The sequence below is a fragment of the Alosa sapidissima genome, chromosome 6, assembly GCF_018492685.1.
Source record: "Alosa sapidissima isolate fAloSap1 chromosome 6, fAloSap1.pri, whole genome shotgun sequence".
Classification (NCBI taxonomy): Eukaryota; Metazoa; Chordata; class Actinopteri; order Clupeiformes; family Clupeidae; genus Alosa; species Alosa sapidissima.
Window position 1 is genome coordinate 32,573,510 of NC_055962.1, and position 13,368 is coordinate 32,586,877.

Sequence of the window (13,368 nt, forward strand, 5' to 3'; positions counted from 1 at the left end):
AGATAACGCAGTTGTGTTCCGTCAACGCATGCCAGTGGGTGTCTCCATGTAGTGGTTATCACGTTCGCCTAACACGCGAAAGGTCCCCAGTTCGCAACTGGGTGGAAACAAATTCTTGTTCCTACAAGGGCAGGGACATCCCTCTCCATTTTCAAAAAACTCCTGAAGACCCAGCTCTTTAGAGAACATCTCTCATAGCACTACTTACAACAAGTCTTGCACTCACCAGCCATCTTGAACTGACATGTAACTGTTAAAAACAGCACTCACTGAATATAGCCTCTGCCCTTAAAGAGCTTCTTTAAATATTTTAGTCAATATGAGTTTGCTGCCAGTATTTGTTAAGTGTGTTGTGTTCTGTGTGTTTTTATTTTACTTTATTTCATTTAAATGTTATTTTTATTCTCATCCGAATGCTCTCTCTGTTTGTTTATTGATTGAAAATAAAAATCATAATCACAAAAAAAAACAGCACTCACTGATGCACTTATTCTTACTGTACTCTACCGTTTTTAAATTGTCCTAAAATTGTAGAGAATTGCTTTAAAACTTAAACTGTTTATCATGTTGTTAGTCGCTTTGGTTAAAAATGCGTCAGCCAAATGTAATGTAATGTAATGTTCCCGACGGTAGCTATGCAAATGACTTGAAGTATAACTGAAATTTGATTGGTTGGTGCCGTCCGTCGATTGGCTTGATTGGCCGGTGCCGTCTGTCGGTGCAGCAACAGCTGAACGCGAGCGACGGGAAACGCGACACAACGGACCCACAATTCAGTTCGCCAACGGATGACGTGAGCCCATGTAAAGTGAATGGGATGCGTCTCAAGCACTGCAACGCACACAACTGTGTGTAGAAGCCGTAAGTAAGGTGGAATACACCCTAAGCAGGCTCAACTCGGAGCTTGTCAAGTCTACCGATCTGGAGCACCGGCAAGCTATTTGTTTCATGATGGAGAGGACAATTTCTTCACAGCCCTGGCTGAGGGAGGTTCCAGGTATGGCTACCCTGGTAGACCAACTTTCAGGTCTGCGTAGAAGTCTGCAATCTGTCTTTGGTCCCTCCTGTGATCCTGTTGGTGAGAATGCTAGCCTCCAGCCTGACCCTGTCGGCTTCGGGCCAGTGTGCCAGGCGTTTAGGGTGGGTCAGCTGAGCCTCCAACCAGCTGATCCTTCTCCGGATCTTCAGCCTGCTGAGGTGCAGTTCTCCCTATACAGTGAGGTCTCGCAGGAGTCGCCGTTCTGGGGAACTAGGCTTGCCCACAAGCAGGCGTCGGCCAGTCCAGTTGCCCGACGCCACAGCTCCTGTGGCCAGCCCTGAAGTGCCTGCTCCTGTGCCCACAGCCCGAGGCTGCTCCTGTGCCCGCAGCCGAGTCCTGCACTACCGCCTCCGCCTGTCTGTTTGGCCCTGCCAACCTCTGTCTGTCCTGCCCCGCATCTGCACGAGCCGGGCCCACCTCCGGCCGAGCCCATCTCTGTCCCTGTCGCCCCAGCTAGCTCGATAGTGCTGTTGGGTATTTCGCTGTTAAATTTCTGTGAAAATCATGATGTTGCAGTCCATAATAATTCTGTGTGTGGTCAGCAGTCGCAGTTCATCCATTTTGTTCGCCAGGGAGTGAACATTGGCGATGTGGAGTTAGCTTTAAGGCACCTACATACTCGCCATTCCCGAAATGTGACGTCACGGGAGCGCCGTAACCATTTATACTCGCGTGTGGTGGTCGCACCATTAGTTGCAATATTCTCCTGAACAGAGGTGTCGCTGTTGGCTATCGCTACCTAATTTACACTGTAGAAGAAGCAACGAAGACGCAATCTGAGCTGTAAGTAGCATTGGCGTCAATGGCAGTAAAAACTACCCTCTGTGATGATACTTTAGACTTTGGTTGCTGCTATTCACAACTACCATTTATTACCAAGGTGTGTGCAGCTAGATAGATAGATACTTTATTCATCCCGAGGGAAATTTTAGCTAGCTGGCTGGCGCTGAGAGATGAGTTTGTGTAATTTCCTAAAGTGGAAAGAGATTTTTTTTTCAGGTCTTAGCAGATATCCAATGCAATAAATGGGCTTAGTTTTGGAGCCAAATGTTGGAGTTAGAATAAATACCTCTGTGCCAATTGCTTGATCATTTTACAGCCATGTCATTTTCGTTATGTTTTGGTAGTAATGGCATGTAAAAATGCAAAAACAAATTATTCGATCGATAAAGTGCTAGATTAATCGATTACAAAAAGAATCGATAGCTGCAGCCCTAATCAGGATTAGTGTGTGGTTCACCTCACACTAATCTGTGTGCTGAGTGTGTTTCACTAATTCATGGATTGGGATAAATGCAGAAACCAAATTTCCCTCACAGGATCAAAAGAGTATATACTTATTATATACTTAAACACGCAAATATTGTCTCAAAAGGATCCTGTTCATGTTGCACTTTTTAATGAAATTTTGAGTCTGTTAACTCATTGAATGCCAAGCTGTTTTCGGAAGCTTTGTCCTAGAGTGCCAGCAATCTAGACCATTGTTGATGATTTTTGTACAGCCACAGCATATTCTGTCTTATAGCTATAACACATACAATGGCTCGTTTAAAAGGTGAGACTTTAAGCTCTCTGGGTGCAAACCGTGTATTTCTACACACCTCTCTGTTCCTGAGAAATCCCAAGCTAAACAGTGGCTAGTTTTCATCAAAATCGCTGTTTTTTTCTAGAAATGGAGATATAACGTCTTTCATGAAATATGAAGTGTTACCTGTAAACTTTCCGGGAAGTGATCAGCGAGACCTGGCGAGACTGCCACCTAGTGATAGACCCACGAAAATGGCCTGGTTTTGAGATGACGTGCATGCGTTAACTCAATGAGTTAAGAGGCACAAACACTGTCTAAATTCCAGAGGCGGACCGCCCAGCTCCAGAAAGTCGAAGTCCTGTCATGTATTCCTTCTCTGTGCACAGGTGAGATCACTAATTAGCTAATCTACCTGGCTGCTAATTAGGATCAGGTGGTTTACTAAACAGCTGAATCAATAAATATTTGGCAGGATTTATTTTCTTTCATTTTTTCTACTGACAGTACTAACAACAGGGCCCTATGTTGTAATTGGCTTAAACGCTTTGCAAAGTACAGCAAACATATCTTTCTTGTTAAAGAAGGGTTTTTAATGCAGTTGCTTACTAGCCTAGACATCTAGACTCAAGCTAGTCTAGCAACTCTCCGTTGGCTTGTGAGCTCGAAAAATTAAACTTCTATCAGGCCAATCAAATCGTGTATAGAGTCGTTAGGCCGGCTTAACATAATGATTGATGGCAGAGTTGCAACGGTTTGGCTTGAATTCCCTGCTACTTGAAAACAAATAAGATGGATGTTGCTGTTGGCAAACGGTGTGACACGAGTTAAGCTTTTGTTGGTTTTGTTGGTAAAACGTCTTCCTGTTTCTGTCTTTCCTGTGGACTTTTCTTTTGCTGTCTATGGGACAGTGCTCTTCCACAGGAGACTTAAGAACCCTGCAGACACAAACAAATTGCTCACCACCTTCCTGCCAAAAGTCCACAACCACTCCTGGATTTGTGCAGACGGTGTAGGAGAGAAGTTGGAGGGGCAGTGACAAAAGCAACATAGGGAGGATGCGAAATGTGCTGGTGGTGATGGTGACACTGTGACTGTGGGGAGAGGAGCAACCCAAAACATTAAAAAAAAGTTCTGGATCACGTCACGGCGGGCCTCAAAACCAGCCATGTAGTGCTGAGGTTGGTCGTCCGGATCACTGCCCCCCTGATCTGGCTCGCCATCAGCCTCCTCCTCCTCCTCACCTGGCCCATCCGGCTGAAGCCCTGCCCGCACTACAATGTTGTGCAACATTGCCGTAACACAAATCACAGCACAGGCCTTCGCCGGAGTGAAGAGGAGTCCCCCGGCCGATTTGTGGACATACCGGAAGCGCAACTTCCACCACCCGATGGTGCGTTCCATGCACACTGGTGCTTGTCCTCAGGGTTGGCCACAGGTGTGAAGAGGTATGGCCGGAGGGGGTACCCACTGTCGCCGAGAAGTCGCCACTCACCCCTGGACACAGTTGCCTCCCGACCAATAGTGGACTCCCTGAACACGAGTCGTGTGTGCTGCCAGGCCATCTTGCCACGATGTCGAGGATGATGCCCCCGGTGGTCAAACACCAGCTTGCAATTGATGGCTGCACACCCCTTCCTGCAGATGTAGATGTGACCACCACTAACGTGCCATCCAAGACTCTGGCCACCTGAGGAATGTGTTCACAGAAAAAATGCCCCTGGATTGCCGTCATCTCCTCTCTAGTGGGGAATGTGATGTGTTGAGGCACCAGTCGCAGCAGGCAGCCCGTCACTGCCTGCACGGCCCGTGATATGGACGCCTTGGACAAGCCATGCCCATCGCCGACAACCTACGGAAGCTCCCCGTTGAGGGCGGCCAGGAGTTGCGTTTGCGCTGTGAGCGCAAAGTTCCTCCTGGTTGTGCGCCTCAGGTCCTCGGTGGTGGCCTCAAGCAGCTGCCGGATGACCTCCCTCGGCAGCCTGTACAGTATCTTTCAATGATCGCCCGATCATTGTAGACCTCAAAGGGATCGTAGTTCTCCTGAAGTGCGGCGTAATTAGCACAAGGCCACTCTGGGGACGCCTCTGTCTCTCTCTCTCTCTCTCTCTCTGTGAGCGCTCGCTGTCTCCCAGCCATGGTTTGCTCTGCCAGCCTACATTGACTCTAAGTATTGTAACGTTTAGCAGGTCAGGAGCCAGAGCTTTGTTCAAAGAAAGCAAGCTTTAATGTCTGGTACGAGGGCAGGGACACAGACCACGAATACAGCACACACTAGATAGGTCAAGAATACACACACACACACACACACACACACACACACACTACACATACAGGGGTGGACGCAGCCACCCACACAAAAAGGATCACACACAAGGAAGAACTAAACGGGAAACACGCTACACTGAAAACGCTGACACTAAAACAGTAAATAAAGACAATTACAGGCATAAAACCCCTAAAGTTCGCCCCCGCATCCCAGCATGCCCTGCGTCAGAGTCCGTAAACAACATAGTCCAGCGCGCCGACGTTACATAGCTCCCCCAACAAGACATTGCCGTCCTCGGCAATCACCACACGTTAGCCTCAAGCTAACGTCGGCGCGAGTAGCCCGCCACTCAGTCGAGTCAAACAGTTCCGCCAGCACACATGGGGTGCACGCCACAGGAGCTCACCCACCGGGGGAACCACAGCTGCTAGCAGTCCAGTGCAGGCGTGCTAGCAATCACGTGGCTGTTGCCGCTCGTCCCCAGCTCCCTCTCAGCAGCCGCCCTCAGGCTGTACTTTTCGCGGCGTGTCACCGCGGCACTCCTCCTCTCCAGACGGGGCCCTAGGTGGCCTTCCCAACCGTCGACTCTGCACCAAGCACCGGCATTCGAGGGGGGCCCGATGTAGCTGCACCAACGCCGCTCCGCTCCGCTCCGACGATTTGCCGACCAGGACAGACAGGCACCAACAGACCTCAGCTGCAGCTACCGTTTTTACCTCCTCTCGCTGCCTCCGTCCAGCTCTGCTCCCGGCCCGTTCCACACCATCATGGCCTCGGCGAAGGCACGACCCCCAAAATGGGCCATGCTATCGAACTCCAACAGGCCAACCAGAACAGGTGTCTTCTCTCATGGCGCCCCCCACGCGCCCAAAAGTCACTCTAGAGGGCCCCCACCCTCTGCCCCACCCAAAAGTCAGCCCGCTGTTCAGGGTCCCAGTCAGGCACAAACCAGGCGCGTCCGCTCAGGCTGCCACTCCACCTTATCTCCACCTAGATCGTCCCGGCAGTAAAAGGGCCCCGCCTCGGGCAGACCAGCAGCCTGGGCGTCGAGGAGGGCCGCAAACTCGCACGCGAATTCCCCCGCCGGGGACAGGGGCTCCGGACCTTCCCCGACTTGGACTGCTGGCCGCCCGGCTACCTCGCTGCTGCCGACTCCGCCGCCGTCCTCATCCACCGCCGGCCCGAGCTCCTCTCCCGTCACGAGGAATGAGTCGTCGCCGTCCGCCGGGTCGCGCAGCCCCTCCTCACCACTGCAGAGGTCGCCGGGGGCCTCCTGAGCCGAGGCCTTGATGACTGCGCCCCGCCTCCTCTATCTTCTCCAACCGTGAGCGTGCCCGGGGTTAAACATAGCAGGCACTCTCATGATTGACAGCCAGTCGCTACAGTGTATATATAGGTCCGTATAGTAATTAGCAAAACATGTGGATGATTAACGATGATTGGTGTTGAGGCTGTGATGCATCATGTGGATGTCATCAGATACACAACAATTAGGAGTAACACACACTGGCTTATATGTGAGGGTTCATGTCTACAGCAGGTCACACACCAGAGCACAGGTGACTGTGATGAGCCACTAGGCTTGTGTGTGGTTCACATTAAGGCACTTCATGACGATTGTGTGTCAAAGGAATGCAAAGGACTCATTTGCCTAATTCCTCTGGCCACTAGAACATGGCAGGCAATATAATGGCTATGTAAGTAGTAAAGGTTGTGTGTTGCATGCAGTGTTTGACCATGTTCTTTATGCCCTCAGACACATGCAACAAAGAAGACTTCATTAAATGATTACTGGAACTGTATATCGGTCATGTATATCTGCTTTAAGGACTGATGGTTCACATGTGACACAGTGGAAATGGGTAAGCGTTTAGCCCCCGACATTTCAATGTGATTTTATTATAACATTCCACACTGATGTCCTTACATCTTGTAGGTTCTTAACAACTGGGTAATCTTCAGGAATATAGAATGATGACATGGAAGGCACAGCATGTGGTGCAACACAAAATGCATTGATGGTGCTCACTGGGACCACCTGGAAAGAGATGAAAAGTATGCATGTGAAATTACATTCACAAAGTAAAGACCAATCACTCCAAACAGTTTGTTTATGTCTGATTTGTGTCATTCACACATTCCCAACACATTACATAATTACGTATCACCTTGCTGCTCAGGGAGGATAATAGGCACAGAGATGGTGGGCCGAGCCAACTTGTCCTCCTCCAGGGCCACCTGGCGAGCCAGCAGGCTCAACTTGGCCCTCTTGATGTACAGGACCTGCTCCTGCTCTGCGTCCCTCTTTGACGTCTCTCTTGTCAGGCCACACAGCTCCCTCAGCAGGCCCAGCTCCCCCCTCTCCAGCTGCACCAGGTCCTGGCAGCTGGTAGCAGGAGGAGCAGCAGGAGTGACTGTCATGAGGGGGCTCCTGGGTTCCTGGGATGAGGGAGGTCGCTGTGTCCAGGTCCCTGGCTGTTTTTCGTTGATGCCCCCAATCACATCGACCCCCCCCCCCTAGGGATGCCCAATGATGCAGTTGTCCTCAGGGGTAAGGGGAGGTGCAGAGATGCTGCCTCCACCTGTTGCCACTATTTGCTGCCTGATAGTGGCTGCCTTTTTTTTTTGCTAGACTGGCAAAGTCCTGCCACTTTTTCCTTAGAGCAGCTCCAGATCGCATGGTCCCCGTCACAGTGGCCATCTTCTCAGCTATATTTGTGCCCACACCTTCTGTTTTTGCAGGTTGGTGTGGGCACCTTTTGAACCTGTCAAAGATAACTGCTTTGTGCGCCTCAATGAGGAGGCACACCTCCTCGGGCCTGAAACTTTGCTTATGTTTTCTCTCCTGTTCTTACTTTCCAACACCCGTCCGTGTTGATTGTGGCCATTATATAGACAAGTCATTCAATTAAATCACCTACATTTCATCCCAAAATAATATTTTAATTTACCATGCTGTTGTGAAAGGACATGTGATAAAGGAGAAATGCATGAATTTCAGAAGGAATTTACTGTTTTATTATTCCAACACTTTCTTCCGTAAACATGTCTTCCACCTATGAACAGAGTCGCGATATATTCAGAACTGCTTCGGTGGACAGTTCCCCTTAAGAGCGTCTTAAGAGCAGTGCACGCGCATTCATGCTACGAGCATGTTCGGGAAACAGTCGGAAAAAACAAACGAACGATCGTAAGATGAATCGTAGAAAACCCTCGTAAGAGTGTGTCTCCGTCGTTATCGGGAAACTGGGCCCAGGCATGACACAAATCACAGACATAGGCCTACTAGACAACTGTCAAAGCCAGCAAACAGTTTGACAGGACAAAACTTCCAAATTGTGATCCAGGCAAAAGTGAAAAATAAATGTCTCCTATCACACTCTGCTTTCCCTCATTGTAAACTTCTTTGGACAAAAGCTTCAGCTAAATAAAATGTTGATGTAGAATGTACATTGATACTTTTTTGACTAGCAAATGTTGTCATGGTTAGCCACCTGTTGTTGATGAGCTATGAGTTATGAGCTATCATTAGCCAGCTGCATGTGACATTTAAAGAGTAAAGAAATACCTAAGTAGCAGTAACTTAAGTTACCCATGATCCATTATAATCTGTTAGTATCACTTCTAGTTAAAAGTTACAGCAAACACATGTACAGCTGGTAAAATAAGTATTGAACACGTCAACATTTTTTTTCAGTAAGTGTACTTCCAGTGAGGCTATTTGCATGAAATTTTCACCAGACATTAGTATTAACTTAGGTAATCCACACATATAAAAAAATCCAAACATTAATGTCCATAAGTAGAGTTATGAGTAAAAAAGTGGAATGCCACAGGTAAAAAGTACTGTATTGAACACCTACTGACATTTCTTAAATACTTTGTGGAAAAGGCATTATTTGTAATGAGAGCTTCAACACATTTCCTGTATGACTAAACTAATCCGTTGCAGTATTCAGGTGTGATTTTGGCCCATTCTTTTAAACAGATAGTCTTTTAATATTGAAGATTCCAGGGGTCCCTCTTGTAAATCCTGATCTTTAGTTAACTTCCAAAATTTTTCAATTGGATTAAAGTCAGGGCCTTGATTTCCTTTCTCTGAAACCAATTGAGAGTTTCCTTTGCTGAATGCTTTGGATCATTGTCCTGCTGGAAGGTCTAGCCACATCTCATACTCATCGTCCTGGTGGATGGCAAGATTCTCCCAGGAAAAATCGCTCCTTCAACTGTGTGAAGTCTGCCAGTACTACGAGATGAAAAACAGCCCCACACCTTGATGCCTCCACCTCCAAAACTCATTGTTGGTATGGTATTTTTAGGGTGATGCACAGTGCCATTTCTCCTCCAAATATGGTGTGTAGTATGACATCCAAAAAGTAAAAAAAAAAATTCTCGCCTGACCAGAATACATTCTCTCAGTATTTAATAGGCTTGTCCAAATGTTGTGTAGCAAACTTTCAATGAGTTTCGACATGTTTTTCTTCAGTAATAGTCATGCGGGGTGAGCGTGCATAGAGGCCATGGCGGTGGAGTGCATTACCTATGATTTTCTCTGTAACAATTGTACCTGCTGCCTCCAAGTCTTTCTGGAGCTTTTTCTAAGTGGTCCTTGGCTTTTAGGCTACACTTCTGACTATCCTTCCTGGTCAGAAATCTTGTGAGAAGATCCAGTGCATGGCCGATTGATGATGCAGTGATGTTCCTTCCACTTGCAGATATTGGCTCCAATACTGCTTACTGTATGATTCTTAAGCTTTGAAATGCATCTGTAACCAGTTCCATTGATATGTTTTGCAACAATAATGTTGCAAAGGTCTTGGAACAGCTCTTTGCTTTTATCCATTATGAAATGTTTCTTGTGTGACACCTTGGTAATGAAAAACCTTTGTATAGCTCATTAATATGTACTAATCCATTTTATATTAATTTGCACAGACTAATTACTCTCTAACTACGTATAGATTCCAGCTCGTTCCTGGCCATTCCTTGCCTTTGTGTACTGCTTTTTCTTAGCGTGTTCAATACTTTTTCCCTGTGCCATTCCACTTTTTTACTCATAACTCTACTTATGGACATTAATGTTTGGATTTTTTTATATGTGTGGCTTATCTAAGTTAATACTAATGTCTGAAGAAAATGTCATGTGAATAGCCTCACTGGAAGTACACTTACTGAAAATAATGTTGACGTGTTCAATACTTATTTTCCCCGCTGTATTTGAGGTGGCTAAATTGTTAGTTAGCTTACTACTGATCGACCTACCATGTGCAGACATTTTGGAAGCATAGGTCAAGGTAGGCATTCCACTTACTGACAGTTTATGAAAAAAGTTATCTACAGTCATCATCCGTCTATTGATCCATCTACATCTTGATGGTAATAATTTTAGGGTTTCAAGACTAGTTTTTAGTTAGCCATGTGGCCCCTCTTGGCATTAAACTAAGACACCCTCCCCTCCTCCAATGAAATGCTAATGTACTGGTTCTAAGGGCTATCAGATCCACAAGACAAAGGATGTTACCTTGCTATACTGTATCCATGTCATGAAATGTAAATGTATTCATGTTTGGTATCATTGTAATAGTCTCAGTACAAGGATTGTAATGATTTAATTGTAAGAATGTTTGGAACGTTCTATAAGTGATATTTCTGATGTATAGGATATCTCTCCTCATGCTGATCAGATAAGAATGGGTAGGTGTGAGTACAGTAGGTGTGTCTGATGCCATCTGCAGAACCAACCACGTGGGCTTGTTTTGCCGCCAATTCTTTCTTTGTTTAACCCATACAAAAGTGACTAACTTGCATTGTTTATTAGAAGAACGAGAACTATGGAGAACTGAAGAAGAGAGAGAGAGGTTGATCCAACAGAGGCCATGGCCTACATAGACCATAGACCATTTTTTGTACCCTCTCTGATTGTAACAGAATAAACCTGATTCCTGAGTTTTCCTGAAGTTTGCCAGTCTAAGATTAATATTAAGTAATTATTCACCACAATTACTTTCAATCTACATGCACATTTTATTTAGCTGACACTTTTGTTCAAAGCGATAAAAGCTCCAGACATTTGAGAGAACAGGATGGATAGGTTGGGTTCAGATTTTAGTGTAGGTCTTTTGAATCTGATCCAGAGGGATAGGTGAATTTTATTTTATCTATCTGAGGTGCAGTCAGGGATTTTATGCGGTTTCCTTGGTTAAAATACAGGCTAACATACCTTTTTGCACAAAAGTGTCAGCTAAGAATGTCAAGTGTAAAGAAGTCCCTTGATGCTAGTCGCACTCAAGGAGGAAAAGAGTGCTCCTTCAGTTTGTTTGACAACCTCTAGAGGGCGACACATTCCAGGAAATGTCTAGCAGTACAGCCATCACTTGCATGTGCACCCTCAATGTGTGCTGAATCCAACTTCTGTGGTGTTCTGGAAGTGTAGTTTTTTAGTCACCACATCACAATGTCTGAAGAAGTCCCATAGACAAGTGTAGACAGTGGTAGATGTGGGCAGATGTGCGATCTGGATGTCAAGGCAAGTGGATGGTGTTGTATTCTGAGTGTGAGCGCATTGCCCACTTCATCGAGCAAACTATTCACATTGAAGATGCAATGGAGGAAGTTTAAGTGTGGTAGCAGAAACAAGGCAACAGGCATAAGGATGCGCCCAAGGTTGTTGGAAATTGGAAATTGTTGGAAATGTTTTTCTAATGTGGCTCTTTAGTTGGCCGTTTGGGCTACTGGTAGCACATGCTGTACCATAAGAGAGGGCCTTCACGGATCAACGGGCCACAGCATGTTTTGTGACTGCTGCTAGGGATTTAGCACAAGGGATTTAACACCTCTCCTGTTTTTATCTGGAATGAAAGGTTAGAGTTGTCACCAGTGATTTTATCCTTTCATCCATCTAAAGATGATTGTAAAGAATAACCTACTTACTTCATGAGCAGACGGTCTGTAATTGGTAAGTTGACATGAGTGGTTCTGCAGGGTTCTAGATGTCTGTTAGACTAACTTGTTTTGTGTCATTGTTTCTTTTTTTAAACAAAAACAGATCTTTCACATTTAATAGTAGGCTTTCACGAACATGGATTGTTGCTGCAAAATTCAGGTAAGATGCAGTTGTATTCCAGCAAAAGTAAAATAAAATAATCACGTCTGCAGTGTGATCTGAATATTTACATGATGGGCTATTTGCATTTTGCAATTTTTAGTCACCTTGAACAACAGCCAACAGTATAGTGTATAACAGTAACCTTTCTCATTCAAAACCTAAACATGACCTAAACTTGATATCTATTTAACATGTTTGCGATTTTTTTATTTTATTTACAAGATATTTAACTGTCACCATACGGACACCATACAACAAAGGGGTAAAATGGGATAAGCCGCCACTGACATTTAACTATTTTATGAATGTTTTATGTTATTATAGATGCTCAATAAAATGTATGTGGCAGCCTTGTTACAGTGACAAAACATTCACTGCTGATAAAGACACAACTTATTTAAAGGTAAACTATGCAGTATTGGCAATTTCCTTACTGTTTTCTCGGTTTTTGCTTCTTTTTCACTGGCTCTGTCATGACGAATGTCTGACAAACTCCATCGCTACCTTTTTCTAGCCGGTGCCTGGCGTGTATGTGTATTTGAATGCAGCAAAAGCAATTTGTTACACTCGTTATACTTCCTGACACTGAGGCTGTCGGCCCGCTGGCCCACAGTTGCAAGGGTGGTTTTTCCCGCTCACAGGCGCTAGGGGGAAGTGAGACGGCCACCATTCAACCCGAAAAAAGTCATATAACCATTCCAATGACTCTGAAGCTGTTAAATGAAGGTAAATTAAGCTAAAAAACTTGCATATTAAGCTAAAAAACCTGCATAGTGTACCTTTAAGCCCAACATATATTCTAGCTAATTCGTACTGCATTCATGCAGTCCTTGTGTAAAAGGCAAAAAGCAAATAGCATCTGAATGTATGTGTTCAGTTGTCATTCAAAGGCATAAATGGTAATTTTGTACAATCATTTATGGTGATGTATTTAGGTAGCCTGACGAGCCAGACCCACATTAAAATGTAGGGTCTGGGCACTCACCGTTCGCAGTGCTCAGTCCGAGGGGCGGGATAATCAATTGTCTTTCAAATTCCCTCTGCACACAATAGGACAACGGCAGCGCTATGAGTCCCATGCGTTTCCCACCAGCGGAGCTAGTTGGCTAGTTCAAACGTTTGCCAACTTAATAAAAGCTTAACTCGTGTTACACTGTTCGCCAGCAGCAACATCCATCTTATTTGTTTTCAAATAGCAGGGAATTCAAGCCAAACCGTTGCAACTCTGCCATCAATCATTATGTTAAGCCCACCTAACGACTCTATACACGATTTCATTGGCCTGATTGAGTTTCGATTTCTGGAGCTCACAAGCCAACCGAGAGTTGCTAGACTAGCCTTGCCAGCAAATATAATTTGCTGCCGCTAGGGGCACGTCTAGATTTCTAGGCTAGTATTTAGGGTGTATTTTTACTCAATATATGCTGATT